This window comes from Antennarius striatus, chromosome 12 (assembly GCF_040054535.1).
Source record: "Antennarius striatus isolate MH-2024 chromosome 12, ASM4005453v1, whole genome shotgun sequence".
NCBI classification, from domain to species: domain Eukaryota; kingdom Metazoa; phylum Chordata; class Actinopteri; order Lophiiformes; family Antennariidae; genus Antennarius; species Antennarius striatus.
In genome coordinates, this window is record NC_090787.1 from 14613602 (window position 1) to 14636261 (window position 22660).

Genomic DNA, 22660 nt, shown 5'->3' on the forward strand with positions numbered 1-22660 from the left:
AAAGTATAACTCTCGGCAAAGTCTAATGATGATGAACACACAACTAGTAGTTAGACAGTGCTGTGCCAGTGATGTGGGGACTTTATATTTCATATCCAGTTTATGATTAAATCAAATGCATAAACACAAAGTAGGCAGCACCATTATTTTGTTATGACCAAAATATGTCATCCATATTCTTTTGTGTGAAAATCTGTAGTCTAAATAAAATACAGTCAGTCTATGCATGCAAAATACTGTAATATTGAATTTTGCTGCTAAAAAGATGAGAAAATAGTGATTTTTTGGGGCAATTTTCACATAAACCTTCTTTCTTGTAAGAGTACATTGACTGTACTTTGTAAATTGACTGAGTGCATTTCTTTTCACTTTTTAAAGGTACTGGGACAGGGAGGTTCAACAGGCAGTAAAAGCTCTGTGCTCACCCAGACTTACCAGAGCCCTTGTTCAGTGTTACTTGACATCATACTCGTACTTGGAATGTACATCTTCATGGAGGTACAGCGCTGTTTCTCAGTGTAGCAGCTTAGCAACTTAAAATGCTGACTGGAAATTCATTGTCTGCTGGCAGAATCTTCTTGGCTATTTGTCTCTATGGAGCGGTCAGAGTCACTATCACACTCCTCTTTCCCTTTGCCATAGAGAAGGTCACTGAGACTCTCATCAGCATCAAAAGAATTCAAGTAAATGCACCACCAATGGAGGGTATATTTACTCAATAGTGTGGATTAATGTTCTGTTTGTGGAAAAATAATCTCTGAATTCTTCTTCCAAGAATTTCCTTCTACTGGATGAAGTTGCTCCACAGCATCAAGAGCTTCCCGTGGCAGATAAGAGGGACTGTATGGAGAGGTTTTAATATGCTACTGGGATCAGGTGAAGAATGTTGTTTCAACGTGTCTTTTTCTATCTATGCAATGTAATCCAAAGGTGTTTAAATGGATCCACTGGACTTGTAGGAAGTTAGTACAATTGTAGCAGATTCATTTAAACACTTTTGGATAACCATCACCTGGATGAAGTAGAACCTTCAAAGACATCTATGCAATGATTACATGCAGCAATCCTTCGACACCCTCAGGAGTCAATCTGAAAGAGAAAGTGACTGCTAGACAGATAATGCAGCCTGTCTGACAAATTTGTGATTTTGAGCTATTTAAGTAAACCTATAAGTAACAGAGTAACATGTAGTAACTATGTAGTAAGTAAAGAAACGCCACATAACCATTTTTTAATGTTTGTCTTACAAATGCCCAAGGGTACAACTTTATGTCACGTGTCTTTCACAGTGAAACCAGAGCAGCTCCTGGTGATAATTGGGCCTGTTGGGGCTGGAAAGGTGTGGTCTGTAGTCTCAGTTTTGTAGTTGGAGGTAAACATGAACCTGAGAGACGTGAAATAGCTCAAAACCGTTCTAAATCCATTGTTTTACGCTAAAGAAGCTTAAAAGTTCATAATTTTATTTGTTTTCTAAATTTGCTTGGGCGTGTTTAATCAGTTTTTTGTTACGTCTTATTGTCTGACATCATGTTAATTTCAACAAGACCAGAAGCACCATGAAATGTTGTAAAATGTAAAAATGATTTTTTAAAGAATGATAAGAGAATTTTTTTCACTGCAATTTGTTCTGCACCTGCCAATTATTAAAATCCTAGATCTAGGATAATGACCTTTTTTCAAAAGTTACGTACTAATTTAGAAATCTAGACTACTGTATTTACTTCTAGACAGGATTTTTTAAAATTCCACTCATATCACATCATTTTAACTTTTAATATAAAAGAGTATTTCTTGTATAGCCATTGTTTTTTTTTTTTTTACAGATATTTCTTTCTTTGTGTTTGTCAGTCTTCCCTCCTCAATGCCATCCTGGGAGAACTGAGGTACGGAAGTAAGGTCAAGCATGGTCAAAGGAGAGCTCACATACACGTCTCAGCAGGCGTGGATTTAATCCGGTACGATCCAAAGCAACATCCTCTTTGGCAAACAACTAGACCCTCAGAAGTATTAAACAGTCCTGAGAGCCTCCACCCTCAAGAGGGTGAGATTAAAGTTATTGTTCATGACATGCTCAATGTAGCCGCAAGAGGACACAAGCCAGTGTCTTATTGTGCCGGTCCCAAGCCCGGATAAATACAGAGGGTTGCGTCAGGAAGGGCATCCGGCGTAAAACTTTTGCCAAATCAAAGATGCGAATCAAACCTATGACTTCCATACCGGATCGGTCGAGGCCCGGGTTAACAACGACCGCCATCGGCGCTGTTGACCTACAGGGCGCCGGTGGAAATTGGATTACTGTTGGTCGAAGAAGGAGAGGAGGAAAGTGCGTTCGCACGAAGAAAGAGAAGAGGAACACCAAGAGTATAGGACTAAGAGTAGGGACGTTGAATGTTGGAACTATGACAGGAAAAGGTAGAGAGTTGGTTGACATGATGCAGAGGAGGAAGGTAGACATACTGTGTGTCCAGGAGACCAGGTGGAAAGGTAGCAAGGCTAGAAGTTTAGGAGCAGGGTTTAAGTTGTTCTATCATGGTGTAGATGGGAAGAGAAATGGAGTAGGAGTTATCGTGAAGGAGGAGTTTGTTAGGAATGTCCTGGAGGTAAAAAGAGTGTCAGATAGAGTGATGAGTCTGAAGCTAGAAATAGAAGGTGTGATGTTCAATGTTGTTAGCGGGTATGCTCCACAGGTAGGATGTGAGATGGAGGAGAAGGAGAAATTCTGGTCGGACCTTGATGAAGTGATGCAGAGCATGCCTAGAAGTGAGAGAGTTGTCATTGGAGCAGACTTCAATGGACATGTTGGTACAGGAAACAGAGGTGATGAGGAGGTGATGGGCAGGTTTGGTATCCAGGAGAGGAACGCAGAAGGACAGATGGTAGTTGACTTTGCAAAAAGGATGGAAATGGCTGTAGTGAATACTTTCTTCCAGAAGAGGCAGGAACATAGAGTGACCTATAAGAGTGGCGGTAGGAGCACACAGGTAGACTACATCTTGTGTAGACGGTGTAACCTGAAAGAGATCAGTGACTGCAAAGTAGTGGTAGGTGAGAGTGTAGCCAAACAGCATAGGATGGTGGTGTGTAGGATGACTCTGGTGGTGAGGAAGATGAAGAGGGCAAAGGCAGAGCAGAAGACAAAATGGTGGAAGCTGAAAAAGGAAGAGGGTTGCATGACTTTTAGGAAGGAGTTAAGACAGACTCTGGGTGGTCAGGAGGTGCTTCCAGATGACTGGACAACTACAGCTAATGTGATCAGGGAGACAGGTAGGAGAGTACTTGGTGTGTCATCTGGAAGGAAAGTAGATAAGGAGACTTGGTGGTGGAATGAGGAGGTACAGGAGTGTATACAGAGAAAGAGGTTAGCCAAGAGGAAGTGGGACACTTAGAGGACTGAGGAGAGTAGACAGGAGTACAGGGAGATGCAGCGTAAGGTGAAGGTAGAGGTAGCAAAGGCCAAACAAGAAGCTTATGATGACTTGTATGCTAGGTTGGACAGTAAGGAGGGAGAGACTGATCTATACCGGTTGGCAAGACAGAGAGATAGAGATGGGAAGGACGTGCAGCAGGTTAGGGTGATTAAGGATAGGGATGGAAGTCTATTGACAGGTGCCAGTAGTGTGATGGGAAGATGGAAAGAGTACTTTGAAGAGTTGATGAACGTGGAAAATGAGAGGGAACAAAGACTAGAAGAGGTGACTGTTGTGGACCAGGATGTAGCAAAGATTAGTAAGGATGAAGTGAGGAGGGCATTGAAGAGGATGAAGAGTGGAAAGGCAGTCGGTCCTGATGATATACCTGTAGAGGTATGGAAGTGTCTAGGAGAGGTGGCGGTAGAGTTTCTGACTGGGTTGTTCAACAGGATTTTAGATAGTGAGAAGATGCCTGAGGAATGGAGGAGAAGTGTGCTGGTGCCCATTTTTAAGAACAAGGGAGATGTGCAGAGTTGTGGCAACTACAGAGGGATAAAGCTGATGAGCCATACAATGAAGTTATGGGAGAGAGTAGTGGAAGCTAGACTAAGGGCAGAAGTGAACATTTGTGAGCAGCAGTATGGTTTCATGCCAAAAAAGAGTACTACAGATGCAGTATTTGCTTTGAGGATGTTGATAGAGAAGTACAGAGAAGGCCAGAGGGAGCTGCATTGTGTTTTTGTAGATCTGGAGAAAGCTTATGACAGGGTGCCCAGAGAGGAACTGTGGTATTGTATGAGGAAGTCTGGAGTGGCAGAGAAGTATGTTAGAACGGTGCAGGACATGTATAAAGACTGTAAGACAGTGGTGAGGTGTGCTGTAGGTGTGACAGAGGAGTTCAAGGTGGAGGTGGGACTGCATCAGGGATCAGCTCTGAGCCCCTTCTTGTTCGCCATGGTGATGGACAGGCTGACAGACGAGGTTAGACAGGAATCTCCATGGACTATGATGTTTGCAGATGACATTGTGATCTGCAGTGAGAGCAGGGAACAGGTGGAGGAGAAGCTAGAGAAGTGGAGGTTTGTCCTGGAAAGGAGAGGAATGAAGGTTAGCCGCAGTAAGACAGAGTACATGTGTGTGAATGAGAGGAACCCAAGTGGAAGAGTGAGGCTAGAGGGAGAAGAGATCAAGAAGGTGGAGGATTTTAAGTACTTAGGCTCAACAGTCCAGAGCAATGGAGAGTGTGGAAAAGAGGTGAAGAAGCGTGTCCAGGCAGGATGGAACGGGTGGAGGAAAGTGTCAGGTGTGATGTGTGATAGAAGAGTTTCAGCTAAAATGAAGGGAAAGGTGTACAAAACTGTGGTGAGACCGGCGATGTTGTTTGGTCTAGAGACAGTGTCACTGAAGAAAAGACAGGAGACAGAGCTGGAGGTAGCAGAGATGAAGATGCTGAGGTTCTCTCTGGGAGTGACCAGGAAGGATAGGATCAGGAATGAGTACATCAGAGGGACAGCACATGTTAGAGGTCTTGGAGATAAAGTCAGAGAGGCCAGACTGAGATGGTTTGGACATGTCCAGAGGAGGGATAGTGAATATATTGGTAAAAGGATGCTGAGTTTTGAACTGCCAGGCAGGAGGCCTAGAGGAAGACCAAAGAGGAGGTTTATGGATGTAATGAAAGAGGACATGAAGGTAGTTGGTGTGAGAGAAGAGGATTCAAAGGACAGGGCTAGATGGAGGAAATTGATTCGCTGTGGCGACCCCTGAAGGGAAAAGCCGAAAGGAAAAGAAGAAGAAGAAGAAGAAGTTCATGACATGCTCCGTTACATTTTTATTGGTGATCTTGAGAAAGTATTTAGCGTGGCTGCTGTAGCTTTTACTGAGTCCAGTGTAAATGTGATTTACAGGTAAGGGTTTCATTTGGACCCTGTTCAGGACATGGACCTGTTACCAGGTGGTGATTTGGCAGCTGTTGGGGACAGAGGAGCCAACCTCAGTGGAGGCCAGAGGGCAAGGGTCAGCTTAGCCAGGTGTGCTGCATAACTATTCATTTTAATTTTTTTAGTGAACAATCAGACAAAACATCCAAATGTGTGTATCTTTAGAGCCATTTATCGGGATGCAGATATTTACCTGCTGGAGGACCCATTCAGTGCCATTGATGCTGAGGTTGGAAGGCACGCCTTTGAGGAGTAATTCCTGCTTCTTCCAACAAAAAATTCAGTTATTAGAAGATTTTTATTCATTTTTTTAAATAAAATGTTAGCACTTTTTTTATTCCTGCATCAACAAATGTGTTTTTCTTCAGGTGCATTTGTGGACTTCTAAAGATGAAGCCTTGTATCCTGGTTACACACCAGCTGCAGTATCTGAAGGCTGCAGATGAAATTGTTGTTTTGAAAGAGGCATTTGTGTGTGTTTCTGTGTGTGTGTGTTTATTTGACAAGGGTCAACATGTACAATAAAAGGTGAACATAACAACATAACAACCATCTATGAAGTACAGATGGTTGCTATTCAGTTTTCTGGGCTTGAATTCTGCAATGTTCAAACATCCCAGAACAATTCTCTACATCCTTATTATTAAATTTTTTAAAGTTTTAGACCAATGGGTGAGAGAAGAATGAAGGAACAACTAATGAAGGATACTTACAAAGACACTCTCTGACAACTCAATATCTTCTATATCCCTCAATCCTCCTCACGGTACTCTTTGATTATGGGAGCAGATCCACTTGCAGCGGTACATGCATTTGAAATACGACTAACATTCAGGCATTAAGTTAGTATTTTTGGCAATTTTGTTGTGTGAAAATATTTGCTGTGCCTCCTGTTAGCCACTAGAGGGCAGAAGGCATTCACCTGTTTCCTGCCGCTCATCTTAGCCTGATCTGAAATGTTGCTGGATGAAAAACATTTACTCTGGTGTCTACTGGTAGGTAATGCAACCAGCAGAAGAGGAAAGCCGCTCAGAAGGAATCATCGGCCTGCTTCTGTATGTTCAGAATTTCAGAGCAGGTGCAAACTTCCTGGTCTTGTTGGTCCTCATTTTACCCAATTCCATAGTACATGTGAGTTAACTCCTTCAGTTATTATTATTATTTGTTGTTTTCAATGAATTCTGGTTAACCAGAAAACATTCATCTCATCTGGATATTGCAAGAATTCAAATAATAGAATAATTGGTGGTTGAAATGAGCCCTTTTGGTAATTTATTATTATTATTATTATTATTATTATTATTATTATTATTATTATTATTATTATTATTATTATTATTATTATTATTATTATTATTATTATTATTATTAATAATAATAATAATAATAATTATTTTATTTTATTTTATTTTATTTTATTTTATTTATTTATTTATTTTAGATTACTTTCTTTCTGCAGGTTTGGTGGCTTGCTCACTGGTGAGATTTTGTTTCTTTTGCTTCCAGTTAAAAATACAATTCTGACGAAATGAGAAAAATGTTTTAAAGTCAAACTAATGTATTGGAAATTGTGGATGATTTAATAGAAAACGACCGAACCGAACAATTTTTGGCATTATTTGTAACTTGTTGAAACTGACCTCGTGCTTTTCAGTTAGAGGAATGTGTTTTGTATAGTCTCTTCATGTTGCGGCTTCCTTTCTTTGTTGTGTTTATTTGTCCTTGTGGATTTGTGTTTCTTTTGTGGCTGATTTGCAGGGCGTCTGAACAGAAGCACATCTATGTGACAGAACACCTCAATGGCAGCTTCTCTTGACAGCTGGACCTTGACCTGTACCTAGGTGTTTACGCAGGTAAAGCTCGCTAAGCACACATTGCTTTATTCGTACTGCTGAGGCTCTGAATATGCCAGGCATTCAGTGAACAGTTCTTTGGCTATTGCCCAAGGGCTTCAAGGCCCAGTGTATTTTTACATGGGCCTCAGCTGTACAGAAAGATAGCAGTGCCTCTCTTTTTCGTTACTGTTGGATTGTTCCAATTGTCTCCTTTGACTCTCAGCCGCTTCACCCTTTCAGGCTTTGTATTCACAATGATAGATCAGCATTCAAAGCAAATAAATAAATAAATAAATAAATAATTGAAGGAAAAACTTTAAGTGGAATATATTCCCTATTCTATATCATTCATCACACTAAATAGCTCTTAAATTCATAGCTGACCTTGAAACAGTCACAAAGATGGTACTGATGGATTGGACTTTTTTCTGTGCTTTTGTCAGGCTTTAACAGCTACTTCAGTAGTGTTTGGATTTCTTCATAGCTTCCTCTTCTTGAATGTCTTGGTGAGATCAGCCCAAACTCTGCACAACAGTATGTTTCACGCCATCCTCAGGACCCTGGTGCATTTTTTTTATATCAACCCAATTGGTAAGTGGCTCTCCTCCTTTGAAGGTTTTCATTGAAGTGCATTACACAACTAATTTTATTACATACTTGAGATGATTCGGGAACGATGAAACGATACAGACACATGTTAACATCTGGTTGGACCAGAGCTAGAACCTGTTGTTCTAACATCTGACCACTAGAGGACAGACTTCTACTTAATTTTCGTGTTTCATTTTACCTTTCAAACGTCGATTGACTTCACCTAAACTCTGTTTCCCATCAAGTTGTATATAAAATACTTTTGAAAATCTAACAGTTTTGATTTGAATATTAATAGCTCATTGTTTTGAAAGATGTCATAAATTTTCCACCATTATTCAAGTGTTTATGTAAACCATCTATGTAATAGAATTTAAGAATGAAAAATGATTATCATAAGATCTAACTTGAAGACTGTCTAACTAAACATAAACAAAGACAGCTTTCATCTTTAGTTGGATTTATGTGCTTTAATTAAATGTGACTGGAAATGAATTGGAATCTAAAAAGTTACTGTCGGGATATAAATCCTGTGACGGGAAAACAAATCCTGTGATACGACTTAATGTATGGCCATGATATATTTGAAAGTGAGCAAAGAGATTGCTGACATTTTTATTGTAAGTCTGAACAAAAAGCAAACAATAATATTGAATAAATACTGTTTGCACTTGATCTTTGACAGCGTTGTGTTTGGACTGCAGAGCTGTGTCAATACAGACATATTTGTCTTGTGCGCTGTATCAGAAATCTTCGATTATTTCATTAGCACTGTAGGCTGTAGCTGCTGGGTCAATGGAGTGGGCAGATGACACGATTTTAAAAGTGAGCAAACACTCCAAATGCGTCTGAATTTGCTCAGGGAGGGCTGCTGATATTTCTTCAGGGTGGCTCACACAACCTTTTAAGAAAAGGAAACAACATAAGCGAGAGCACGTGCCAAGATTTATTAAAATGATTCTGTAAAATATTTTGTGCTCCTTGTTATTTTACCTCAAAGGTTTTGGGATGATAATTAAAGACCTCTTTTAATTAGGCGAACCAATGCCACTACAATCTGCCATTCACATCCAAGGTCTACTGTCAAGTGGCTCACTTTGATAACTTTAATTTTTCTGAAGCATTGTTCACCTGCCAGAAGATAATTACTCATTCTAATCTCTTAATAGTGACATGCATGTACAGCACAATCAGGTCGGGTGGGAATTCTCGACAAGAAGGGAACTTGTTTCTGCGTAATGAGTCATAATAAGCTGCTAACACAAGTCTAAATATGATTTGAGGGTGTTGAGGAGCTTGCGGTTTCTTCTGGCGTTAGAAGTGAGTGTTGCGACAAAGCTTTCCTTTGCAGAGCTGTGTTTGGAGCAAACATCACAGGTCTTAATCTTTGGCTTTTGTTTTTACTGCTCTCTTTGTGTTACGCATTGGACTACCTGATGGCTTATCTGGGTGTGCCTTGCCTGGGTAATCTGCGCACGGGAGGCGGACAAACACTTTGAATAATGTAATAATCTGTTTAATAGAGCAGCAAAGGAGAGGCTTAACAGAAGCTGCTATCTGATTGCTGTTGTGCTGCTATCAGTAACCATTGTAAGACCAGTCCAGTTATTACAGCTTGGCCTCCAGGCGAGCAAACACAACTGTGTGTCTGACTGGATTTACAGACAGTTTCTCCTGTCCCTTCAGTCTCCACTCAGATTAAACATGAACTTGACCTTTTCTGTTTTCTCCAATATAAATAAGTGTCCTTTCATTTGCTATTTCTGCTGCTTCTTGTTCTTGTTCTTGTTCTTGTTCTTGTTCTTGTTCTTGTTCTTGTTCTTCTTGTTCTTCTTGTTCTTCTTGTTCTTCTTGTTCTTCTTGTTCTTCTTGTTCTTCTTCTTCTTCTTCTGTCCAGTAATGATTCAGAAATAATTTGACCAGGATGTGGACAGATGTTGGTGCTGCTGGTTTTTTTTTTTTCTTTCTTGCTCTACATTCTTTTTTAACGTTTTGCTTTCGTCACTACATCTGTCTCTACCGCCACTTCTGTCTAACAATAAGTGCCAGTAAATTGTAACCGCATGCTACTACGGATTTGACAACTGTATACATGTGTAAGTGACAGGTGTGTTTGCTGCTGAACGGGCATGGCGTTAGATAGCCGTCCACGGAGTTAAAGGTTACCATTACAAGCATCAGTGCACAAAGGTTTTATTTGATATTCTGTGAACGGGTTTTGTAACAATAGAGATTGATGGCGGTGTGATGGCTCTGGTATCAGCCTCTGAATGCCTCTGCGACATTTGAATTATATTTCTATATTTTGTACCATGCAGATTTCCAGGTTGGGACTTTTTATTTGATGGCTTATAAGATATGTAGATGGCATCAATAACATTTACTTTTGCATGAATTTATATCAATTGTCCTTTCAGTCTTGCTCAGTTTTAGCATTATGTACAGTATTATTGCTCCTGTTCATCCAAATATGATCCCGTTAAAGCAGCACAGACAGCAGTGGATGTCTTGAGCTGATGTTGATCCCTGTAATTTAGTGTCATTGAGTGGGCTAATCCCCTCAGAGACTGCAGTCCAAGGCTTCAGCTCATCAGCACAGTCAAGGAGTGGAGTTTCAGTGAAAACACACACGTGCACACACACTTTTACTGCCCCCTTTCACATTGGCGTAGCATGGCCATCTCCCTGCTAGGTGTCCCTTGGCTAGTTGTTGATAAAGGGACCATTAGATCTTCTGTAGACGCTGATGTGAGATTCTAATGTGTCTGCAGAGGCAACGTGTTTAATGTCTGTATTCCAGGTCTGGGATGCAAGTGTGTTAAAAGAGTGGAGGAAGTGCTGCAGAGAGGATGATGATATCGAGGTGTGTAAATTGAATGTGGAGATGGAGCCATGTGTGTGTGTGCAGTATGGCTGATAGGGCTCCCCCTCGTGTGGCACTTCCACTATTTAATTGCATGAAAGGGAAGGAGAGGAGATTGCAGGAGCCTGGCGGTGTGAGCGAAGAGAATGGATTTAGAATGTATTAGTATTGGCAGCAAGGCGCCGGCGGTGGGAGGCTGCCCCAGGCCTCTGGGCCCTTCATGGAAGTGCAGGTGAGCTGTGCCACCTCCAGCCTTGGCAGCCCCCTCTCCAGTATTCCATCATTATCGTGCTTGCTTCCCTGAAAGACTTTCCAACTGTACTGGGGCCCACACATGGTGCGGCTCTGAGTCGCTCTGTTATCTTGATGTTTACAGGGTACAGCGATTTGCCGCACGCCCCGCTCTAGCTGGACCCCACTGTTCCACTTCTTTAAGTGAGGGTCGGGGCTCTGCTCACCTAATATCTCCACCTGAGTGGCCCCTTAGTTGGGGAGTGCTGATATTTCTTTAGCAAGAAAAAGTGGTGCAAATCACCGCTGGAGTCTCCCACCATGAAAAATTGCTTGATACTAATGCTACTGATATCCTGAAATGTCTATACCCCTCTCTGCACAATAGGTGATATTGTTGACAGCCTCCCATAGTGATTGAAGCCATTGTCCCATGCCGATCTTACCTCATAGGTATTTCCATGCAATGGATGTCTTTGTGTAACTGCATCACTGTAATGTATCCTCTCCATAGTCAGCGCAGGATGGTGAAGGGTCTTTACTTCATCCTCTCTGGAACTCTCTGTTAAGTGAGCCGCTTGTCAAACAGCTGATAGCTGACAGATGTTCTCTGCCCTCTAACCATGGTATGATGTAACTCAGAGAAACCTATCCTTTTCTCATTGGCATTGTTTGTGAGACATGCATGAATTTGGGTCATATATGGCTTAGACAGTAAAATTACATAAAATATTTTTGGATCTTTCACAAACACTGCTTGACATGTACTCCCCCTGTTCTCAGGCTAAAGCTGCTATATTCTACACTAGTGTGGTTGCAGCTTTACCCCCTTGCTTGAACCCTCCCCTCAGGATGTCTGTATGCTAAAGGGGCACTCACACAGTGAATAAGATTAGTCTGCCTCCAAGTGTACAACATGCTTACGCCACTTGACTTTGAATCAGCGCTGATTTGGAGCATTGCTGGGTTGTTGCGGGGAATAATGGTTTGGCTGGGTTTATGCAATGGCTGTTATGGGGAGCCCGGCCTCGTCTGCATGCATGTTTTTAGGCGGGAGCGGCAGTTTGGATAAAGCTGTAAGCTGCTTACGGCCGTGGAGAGAGGTGATTACAGAGCCCACCTCCGTAGGACTGACTGGAAGGCTGGGAGGCAACTTTTAGGTCAGTGATGCCACGGCTCTGCCACGCCTCCAGTCTGCCATACCGCCACATCCTGCCAGTCTGTCGTCCTGCCAGGCCCTGGCCCAGTCCCGTACCAAAGGCTTCCCTGGTTCAAGGCCCACTGTGTGAGTGGAAACCAACTCATCTGCATGCTTATGCAGTTAGTTTCACTTTATCACAGGTTGCACCCAAAATATGTAAGTGCTGCTATATTCACATCCTCCACTGACGGGAATTTGTTTGCTTAGTGATGTGTAACAATGAGAGCAAATGCATTGTTTAAGCACAGCATAAAAACGTCACACTACTTTGGAGGCGCTTTGACACGATATACTACACTCTGTAGATTTACGACTTGTTGGTGTCTTTCAGCTTGAGACCAGCTCTAGTGGCGGCACCAACGCTGCATTGTCACCACAATAAAAAAGAGTCTGAGGGCTTCCTTTAGGGATGGAGATAGAGTGAGTCTTTCTGTCGGTGTGGGAATTTGCTATCACTGACCCTGCTGTAGCAGTGTGTGAAAGCAGCTGGAGTGTAATCTCATGTGCTGTGCGATCAGAATAGAGGAACAAAGTTTCCGAAAGAGTCAGAATAAAGGGATGCAGCAGCACCTGCACTGCACTGGTCAAAAATAATGAACACCTGAGCAGATTGGAGGCAAGTCAATTAATGTCAGCGACACCGCCGGTCAGGACATAAAAGCAGGTACGCAGCTTCTGTTGGCCTTTTGTGTCTGAACAAAAGCATCCCTCACATGTTCAGCCAGGAGTAGGCTGGTCTTTATGAAATGCTAGACAAATAATGATTCATTGTTTAGTCTAGATACGGCTGTATTTTTCATTTGATATCACACTCAGTGTTTAAGCTCTCTTCTATTAAATTGGAGGGTACCCAGATAACAGTTGCTCAATAGTCTGGTGAGACTGCGACAACTGTAAAAAAGAGAATATTATTTTTTTCATGTGTGCAGAATAACTAAGGCATGAAGAATATACAATGCTAATTATATTTCATTATAAATTGTCAAATGTTTCCTCTCATTGCCATTTCCTCCTTTATTTTCCTACTTCCACTTTTGATTTGTTTTTGCCAGTAGAGCGCTCAACTGTCATTGCTTTGATTCCATTATTAATACACTCTATCTATCCTATTGTCATCTAATATGTTCTCTCATGTTGTGTTATTTTCCAGGAAGAATCCTCAACAGGTTTTCAAAGGACATTGGTTACCTGGACTCGCTGCACCCGTGGACATTTGTGGACTTTATCCAGGTGAGTCTCACCTCGGCAGGTTTGGTCGCTGGCGCTGCAGCATGGGAAGGCCATTTCATGCCTGGCTAAACTTGCTTTGTGGTCCGGGTCCCCTAATCTGGAAACAATTACTGTAGGATTACCCGCCAGCGCAGCCCAGTGCCTGCACAGATTTAATAAAAGTGTGCACACAGGCTGAGGGCGTGGCTCCCTCAGTGTTACACAACAGAAGCGGCATCTTCAGAGGATGTGTACGGAGACGAAGCAAGTGATTGTGAGAGAGAGAGAGAGAGAGAGAGAGAGAGAGAGAGAGAGAGAGAGAGAGAGAGAGAGAGAGAGAGAGAGAGAGAGAGAGAGAGAGAGAGAGAGAGCTACCAAAGAGGAAGTAAAGGCCACAGTATGATGGGTTCCGATGTGGGGGGAAAACAGCGGGAAAGGCGGGGGGTGGGGAGTTGGTGAGGATGTTGTGTTGAGTGGTAAAGAGAAGTGTGAGCAGCAGCAACACGATGTGTTGTGGAGTGAGGCTGGAAACGTGGTAGAGGGGGAAGGGGACAGGTCAGTTGGAACGGATTTAGACTGGGACTCGCACCTCTCAGCCCAGTTCCCCTAATGCACCAGTCTCACAGCCCTGGTAGCCAATGGCCACCATGACGCACAACCAGGTTGGGTTACCAAATGCCACCCTGCCACCGTTGAAAGCCATCTCCCTCGAAAGAATGCAGAGAAGAGCCAGCTCATGGAACCTAGTGCCACAAAGAAGGGAATGTTCACTACACAATTCGAGGTAGAGGAGCAGGCGTGGCTCTTTGGTTTGGGCCGAAGAATAGAACAAAGGCGCACTGAAAACGAATCCCCCCTCCACAATGCCTGAGTGATGTTTGTGGCAGATACCCATCTCACAGTAGACAAAAGCCATCTTAAATGCTGAAAGCACAAAAGATCATATTCACAAAAGCTTTTTTGTCTGCTATAGTTTCCCTCATTCTGATAATTAGGGGAATAATGCTTGAGTAAAATAATAACTTTGTAGACGACCAGAAGTCCATCTGAAAACAGCAAAAGTAGACAAGGTCATGACTGGAAACAGTCCTATATGTGTTCTCTCTATTCGTATTACTCATCCATTCCACCTTTTGGAGTTTTATGCCCTAAAGTTCATAACCACGTCTGTACGTTACTGAATGATAAGTGAAGAGTATCCAGCTAGATCATGTGCAGATGCTTCTGTTCATTGTTTTGCGGCAGCAGAAAGTGGGAAGTGATTGTGATGATGACAAAGGTGGCATCCTTTGGACAAAACACTTTTGTTTGTGATGCTTTATTCTCTTGTTTGCAGGTGTCTTTCATGGAGTGGCCTTTAATGCTTTCAGGAAGGAAGATTTTCACTCTTTTTATCAAAGTCTTAGCCACGCAGAAAAGCTGCTGATCCTGACTATTGTTGCTCATTCGCAGAGGGACATTTCCCCCATAGTCATTGTTTAAATGGTTGTCAGTAGGGAATAAAGTGAAACTTCATAAACAAAGCCCTAACTGGTTTATCTCTCTCTATGGGGACTGGCTGCTTCTGTGCAGGGATTTGCGCCAGAGCCTCCCCCATTATGGTGAAGTAAGCACTTCACAGCCCTTCAGCACTGCCCCCTGTACTCGCCTAACAAGGGGATTCCCTCACGCCGGGGGGAACCTGGTTACACGCCATAGCCACATTTTTTTTCCACAGGTCTCATTTAGTAGTAATTTAGTGTATTTGGAAATAGGCTCTTTTTCTCCCCTCTTTATGGCCATGGGACAATGACAGAAATGTCAATTAAAAACACCTCAGGCTTTGGGGACTGTCAGCTTTGTGTAGACTTGACCTTTAAATCCTGGGTTGCCTCTATTTTCAGAGAAGGGGCAGAGGAGGAGGGCAACACAATAAGGGGTGAGTACAGGGGTCTTTCATTGGAGGACTTTATGTGAAGGCTCTTGACCAAGTCACATCACAAACTGTGGGGTCCATCACAAGCATCTTGCTTTTAAATAGACTCCGGTGTGTGATCTCACTAATTTAAATGGAAAATAGAATAGAGAAAATAGACAAGTGCTTGTCTACAGTAAGAAGACACAAGCACAGTAGCACCTAAGATGCACACAAACACCGAGGGAAACCGGCCATTGTCTAGAAACACTGGCGGGTGGAACATTGTGTGAACTCGTGCATTGTGGCACATTGTGTGTCAAGGCCTTTCAGCGGCTTTGTTGGATATGAGAACTGCTGACGTAACCGTGAGTGCTGTAGGATGGGATTTCACTGGCTTTTTCTGCTTCTTTACCACTGGTGACAGAAGAAATGAAGAATGCTCTGGCTCCAGGCGATACACAGGTTATCCTGAGAAACACAGAACACAGTCCAGTATGGAAACACATTGACTGGACCGTAAATGCCCCCCTTTGAGTATTGTTTTATGACAACACCACCGTCCTGCTTAAGGTGAAACATACGTGTGACAACATAAAGATCAGAAGAGGGTTTAAATTTTACTTTCATTTATCAAGTTTTTATAATTGATACCCAGAAAAATGGGCAACCCAGTGTGTGTGTGTGTGTGTCTGTGTGTGTGTATGTGTGTGTCCTGTTTGCTTCTGGGTGTGCTTAAGCGGCCTCTCAGCAATACCACACATGGTCATTTGATGGCGAGCATCGGCCGGCTAAAGCTTTCAGTATGTGTATGTGTGGTCTCTCATGATGCTGCGGTCCAGCACCTCAGCTGCTCTGACTCAGATATGCAGGCCTGGGGACTTACATAACAAAGTCTCAACATAATCTTGAATCTCACCTCATGTCAATATAATGAAGAGAAAGGGCTTCAGTGCTTTCCGGCAGGGAATTTTTGTATTTGTGCGTCGCTGTTTTTGTATTTGTGCTTGAAAAAGTTTGTTTTCATGATGGCAAGTGAATAAAAAGGAAGGGTTAGACCGAATTAATGATTTGGTGGAGTGATTTATAGTAGAAGGACAGAGGGAAAGAAAGAAGGAGGGAGGGAGAGCATTTCAAAGCCTTTCTCTTATTTCCAAAATGGGTTTGGAAATCAGCAGCTTGACTGAGCCCAAATAAGTGACTTCTTTTACCTTTTCACAGCACACAAAGGCCTAATCCTAGGACTACTTGAGCCACCAATGTAGACAGCGACTGAGACCACCACAGTATGTGTCAGACCCTCCTCACCACACACAAAACACATTGACTGCAGCTTTATGAAGTGAAAATGGCCCAGAAAGGCAAAATGTGAAGGAGGTGTCCACAGTCATTTCTCCTGAAGAAAAGCCACAGCATCTGGGCATTTAATGGTAAAATAAAGCCCAAAGAGAGAGCAGAATAGATTGTGTCACTACTATTGTTCCAGAGTCGAAGTGGAACAGCCCTGTTTTGTTTCAATACTACTGACCTTTGCATCTTATTGTCCCGTTTCGTCACCAAAAAGTGTGGAGCAAAAAAATCAACAAAAAAAAAAAAATTCCAGGAATGACAGAGGAATTTTCCTCGTCCCGCCTTCCCCTATTTCCTGTTTTGTTTGCACTTCTTTTTTTCCCAGTGGCAAATATTGCACGCTGTCAGTAAATAAAGGGAGGATGAAAAAGGGTTTGTAAAAACCGTACTGAGTCCCTGTGTCCGGAGGGATGTTTAATTAAAGGCAAGTGTTTATTTTTTTGCTGCGGAACAACAGCAGCTATCATTGCTGAACACAAATATAGCAATTAACTTCAATTTTCTACATTTATTTGGACATCAAAGAGCTGATAGAATCATTGAGGAAATAAAGCAATTAGGGTCAGCATAGATTTCAATGGTCTTTGGACACAGGGGTGAACCCAGTGTGCCTGAATGACTGAAACACATGCGTGCAGAAGCTTTCTTTTCTTGCTAAAGAGCAATTAGCAGTAAGTCTTTATTTGAACTGTTTGTATACAAAACCTTTCATCCTTTTATCCTCTCTTATGTGCAGTGGGATGTGGTTTTGGGAGTTTTCTGTTCCTGTGTGGTTTCACAAGAGATATGGATGTGGTCTAGGGGGTCGAGGTGTACGCTCGTCGGATCACATATCGGAGTCATCTGTGTAGTGTGGGTGGGGGCCACGGTGTTCCCGATGCTGACATGATAAGCGCCAGACCACGCAAATGGATCACATCAAACGGAGGCCTTGGCGACATCGGGCCCTGGGGAGCAGGAGGAGGCAAGTCTGCTATCTAATGGTTCCTGTTCCTCTGTCCCCTCAGATGACCCACTGTCAGATAAGACAGTCAGAGCTTCCAGATTAAAGTAGACCTGGTTAGAATTTAAATGAAACAATTACCAGACATGAATGACCAGTGTCACTGTGTCACAAAAGAGCAGCAAGCGAGTAAAAGGAAAGTAGCATACAGTGCGCCCTCGTTTCTCGCGATTAATGCGTTGCAGGAACCACACGCGATTAACGAATTCCGCGATAGAGCGAGAAACTATTTATCTCATTATTTACGGTAATTTAATCGTTTATGAACCCTCCCCATGCTGTTATTAAACCTCTTTCTATCTGTTTTACCTTTTCCCACACTCTTATCAACTGTTTAAAGCACTGTTGTGTCTCACGGAAGTCCGAGACTCAGGGAACGTAGTGCACTTCCAGGTGCCGTAAGCCAATAGAAGGCGCGCACAGTATCACGGGACCGCCTACCAAAAATCCGCGATGAGGTGAAGTCGCGAGCGTTGATGCGCGAATGCACGAGGTCGCACTGCATATGATAAGACATTTGTTAAGTTAATATTTGATTTCTTCTAGAGAGGCTGGATAACATGCAATAATGACTCATGTGCTACCATCTCACTTCTCAGTCTGGTAGCCTTCCATCAAGGCTAAGATTGAAACTTATGTACTGTGAAATTCTTGGGATCAGTTGTGCTTAGTAGCTTCCACTCACTGTTTGATTGTGTGGGGCTCCACTACAGCAATAGATGGACTAGTAATACCCTCTTATCGGAACAGCAAATGGAATTGAGTAGCTTTTCATCATAAGGCTACACTGAAAGTGATCATGCTTAAATATGTGCTTAAGTGGCAGATAACATCCGTAATTAAGGTGGTAAATTAAATTTTCATCTCTCTGGGCTAGTCTGAGACCACTGAAGGTAACAGTTTGATCCCAATCTCCACGCTCAGGATTCATCTCTTTGGATGTGTCTAATTTCAGGGTGTGAGGTTCCAATTTTATCATCTACCATCTGAATATGAAATGTGTACATTGTATACCTTCAGTTAAGGAGAAATGGTCTCGCTGTTATTCAGCGGCGGTAGAGGTAAATCAATCAATGTAACACAATAATAACACACTCACAGTGAATACACTAACAATGTGTACAAGTCCAGCTATAGTATAGATGTACAACAGTAAAGAAAAAGGTAGAGTTAAAGTTATATCCATGGTAATGTTTACTATTTAAAATTCTCTTATCTGAAATTTTTTTTTGAAAAAGATTAAACTGTATGATGTTTTCCTTCCTTTCTAAATTGTAGTAAACAATAAGTATACAAGTGTAAAAAATGTTCACTCTTGTGAAATACACTCATCTCAAAATGGCATTTCTGTGCAGTTCTTGAATAAATGTACTTGCCACCACTACCAATACTAATTTAAATGAGCCAGAATGAATTGGTGCCATTATTTTGGTTGTACAAAGTAAAAGCATAAAAACAGTAAATTTTCTGCTCTCATCATTATAAGTAAAGACTATTTAAAACAAAACATTTGAAAATGTTGCCATGGTTAAGAAAAGCACTCTCTATATAGAATGACCTATTTCAGTCATCATATATAAATTAGTACTGTATTAGGATCTCAGATGCACAGGTTGGCAGGTTGGTCTGGAACAAACTCTGCATTCTATTAGCATAGCAACTGCAGGAGTCAGATAGGTAAAAGAATTTAGTCAAATAAAAGTACAGAAGGGCATGAAGTGGAAGCACTTATGGAGTAAGATTAATAATAACATCATAATCCTAACTTTATTCATCAGAATCCTGCTTCACAGTATAAACACAGTACCGATGTGACTTTGTCATCAGTGTCGTCAGAGGCCTTTCCTCCAATCCTGCTCAGGCAGCTCCGGTATTGCGGTCTAGATGTGTCACACACCCATTAACACGGGTCAGGAGTCACTGTGTTGTTGAGGTCTGTGTGGTTTGAGTGTGATGTATCACACACCCACAGTGTGGTTCCCAGAACCCTCTGCCAGTCACTGTGGCCATGCCTGCTGGCCGGATGCTCTGCCAGACAGGCTTACAGGCCAGAAGTGTTGAAGGGAAAGCCCAGGAGAGCTGGGGTATTTGCTGCAGTGGCCAAGGAGTAAATTCTCACCTGCTTCTAAGTGAGAATTAGCCCTGCATTGGTTTTCCTTTCACACTGTGTGTCATAAAACCTCAGTCCCTCAACCTGTAGTTACCTTATTGCACTTCTATGATGATCTCATACAAATACAACTGGCGGAGTTTCTGCTGTTTAGCTTTATAAAACAGATCTTGCTTTCCCAGTGTTAGCCAATACAGTATCAGCAGAGCTTTTGACTCATTGGGACATGCTGTGCTCACACATCTGCTTTTGTCACAGGTATTTTTGCAGGTCACTGGAGTGATTGCAGTGGCTGCTGCAATCATCCCCTGGATCCTCATTCCTGTCATTCCCCTCCTCGCTGTCTTCCTGTTTCTGCGACGCTACTTCCTGAAGACCTCCAGGGACATCAAGCGCCTAATTTATCTATTTTTGGGTGGCGGGGTGGGAATGTTCATTTGTGGTAATAGATTAAAAAAAGGCAGTCTACAGAAATGCTAATAGACCATTGAAGGCCATGGTCATTAACATAAAGGCTAAAGGTGGCGCTTGTGTATGGCTCAGCCACACGCAGTTTCCTCTAGAGACGGGAGTTCATGACATTACATACAATGGGAAAAATGCCAAGTGGCAAGACGAGGTCACTGCAGCCTTCAGTTCATCTATTTTGCTTTGAGAGCCCAAAAGCACATTGTCTACAACAGATTTCATCTTAAAGAACAAAAGTTCCATTAAAAAGCTCAGGTGGTGTCTTTTGTTTTGTAATTCTACCAAATATACAAAAGGCCACTCAAAAGCAACCTTTTCAAATATTAAAACTTTTCAGCATTACATTAAATTATCATTTACCATTAAATTATCAAAATAAAAATATTGCCATTTAAAATATGTAAGTCCAGCATGGCATTTATCCATGTTCTTTAAAATTCTAAGAGATAAGGTTTGTCAACATTTCTTTTACTCGGAGTTCGGTGTTTTCCCACCTTTCATTCTCTCTGCAAGGGCTGAGCACCATCCGAGTCTTCAAGTTCCGGAAGGGGTTTCAGCAAATGTTTGATGATTGTCAAGATTGTCACTTGAGTGAGAATAAAAAGGTATAATTCAACTGTGGTTATTCAGCTTTTGTCACATCCATCTAAAGCCAATTAAATTAATGTAGTATCTGAACCATGTGTTTGCTAACAGAGGCCTGTTTCTTGTTTCTCGCTGGTTCGCCGTGCATCTTGTTCATCAGTGGGTATTCAATATACTGAAGTGGAAGTTCTAACATCTTTGTGTTTTCACTAAATAAAACAATTTAAAGAACATATTATTGCTTATTCCTTAGTATGTACCCTGAAAAAAACATTTTTGATGGATGGCATCAGTGGAGAGAGTAGCTGAGTATGCAGAGCTGGAGAGTGAAGCACCATGGGAGACGGACAAACAGCCTCCATGTGATTGGCCCAAGATGGGCTCCATCAATTTTGACGGAGTCAACTTTGTCCACAGTTCCAGTGAGCCTTTGGTCCTAAAGAACCTGAAGGTCTCCATCACACCCAGAGGAAAGGTTCTTGTCTTAATTCCCTCCCATGATGGCTTCCCTGTGTGCACAGCCCATGACTCAGGCTCATATGCAGCCACCGTGGGTCTGATGTGATTCTTTTTATGTGGCATTATTTTCAAATCAATTATTTAAGGGACACCATATTGTGCTGCTGAATCTTCAGGACTATACCATTTGTGATTCATGGAATACATATCATGTAATTAAGACTGTTCAAGTGGATCCATTTGTTCCAATTTGCATTTTGAGCTACCTGACGGTGACAAATGTTTATTCACTATAAAAGAGAGGCCTAGAAAGAGGAAGAGAGAGGGGAAAGCAGGGGAAGATGGTCGAGGATGATTGAAATTGTGTTTAATGCAGGGGGTGTATTTTGCATGGATATGGTTGGCCAGGGCGGCTGATTTCACAATGGATGGGTTGATAAGTATGGAGTCCCTGGGAAGGAACTGCCACATGCTATGGGGTGAAAGGCTTTGTGTATCCTGACAGCTCCCTTGACACCTTTTCACGAGGAAGCTGCACCTACCACCTACAGTACAAGATCTATTCATTCTGGGCCTCTTTTCAGTTGAATACACTACTTTATCACATAACAGATAAGGTGATCCTCCTTTGTTTTGAGAGACATACAGTAGCACGGTGAGAGCATGTTCTTTATCGCCTATATGTAAGAGTACATGTACATCACTGATGTACATTTTATTAGAACCTCAGTCCTAAAAAAGATATAACATTTTGTAAAATTCAATCCAAACAGAATACAATTATCAATAAATCCCTTTCAAACTAAGTGGTTTGGTGTGCTATGCAGACAAAATAGTTAACATTCAAATGGGTATATGCTATTGTTGTTTTTTTTAAATAAATCTAGATAGTCCTGTTCCTCTTTAACCCAGAGAAAATGACATCCATCCTAAAAACTAGCTGACAAATGGGAGCACTAGACTAGAGGACAAGCTTGCCCTTTGCATCATCCCTTTTCTATATCAGCTTGATCATGAATTGCATGATATAGTCTTCAATTGCATTTACTGTATGTGTCTTGGTTCAGTGTTACTTCCTTGCTCTTTAAATGCAGCCACCTCTAGATTGTCTGTATAAACATCATCTTTTGATGATATGGTGGAGTAGAGATGGTGACATCCTCAAAGGCTTTACAGCTGAATGATGAAAAACGTTCTTAAACTGTGTCAGGAAGTGGTGAAGCTCTCCTCGTTTTTGCTTGTCAGTGACAAGGATCCCCTCTCAGATACAATCGTGAAACCAGCAACCTATCATTTAAGCTCTTCATGACTGCTGTGTGATGATAGTATAGAGATGCTTTGTTGGCACCGAGTTCACGATATACACATATTGCAAAGATCAATGAGATGGTTAGTGTTCATTCATACTCTTGTCTATTTGTACTTAAGTTACAATTCATTTACGTTTCGCACATGTTCAGATCTACTTCATTTTGCTTGTTTTATACACTTTTAGGCACATAGGTAGAGAT

At 42.0% G+C, this 22660-nt stretch overlaps 1 pseudogene; it reads left to right on the forward strand.

Annotated features, from left to right (window-relative positions):
- The first annotated feature begins 539 nt into the window (after positions 1-539).
- LOC137604571 (ATP-binding cassette sub-family C member 4-like) overlaps positions 540-22660 on the forward strand; it is a 32266-nt pseudogene continuing 10145 nt past the window's right edge.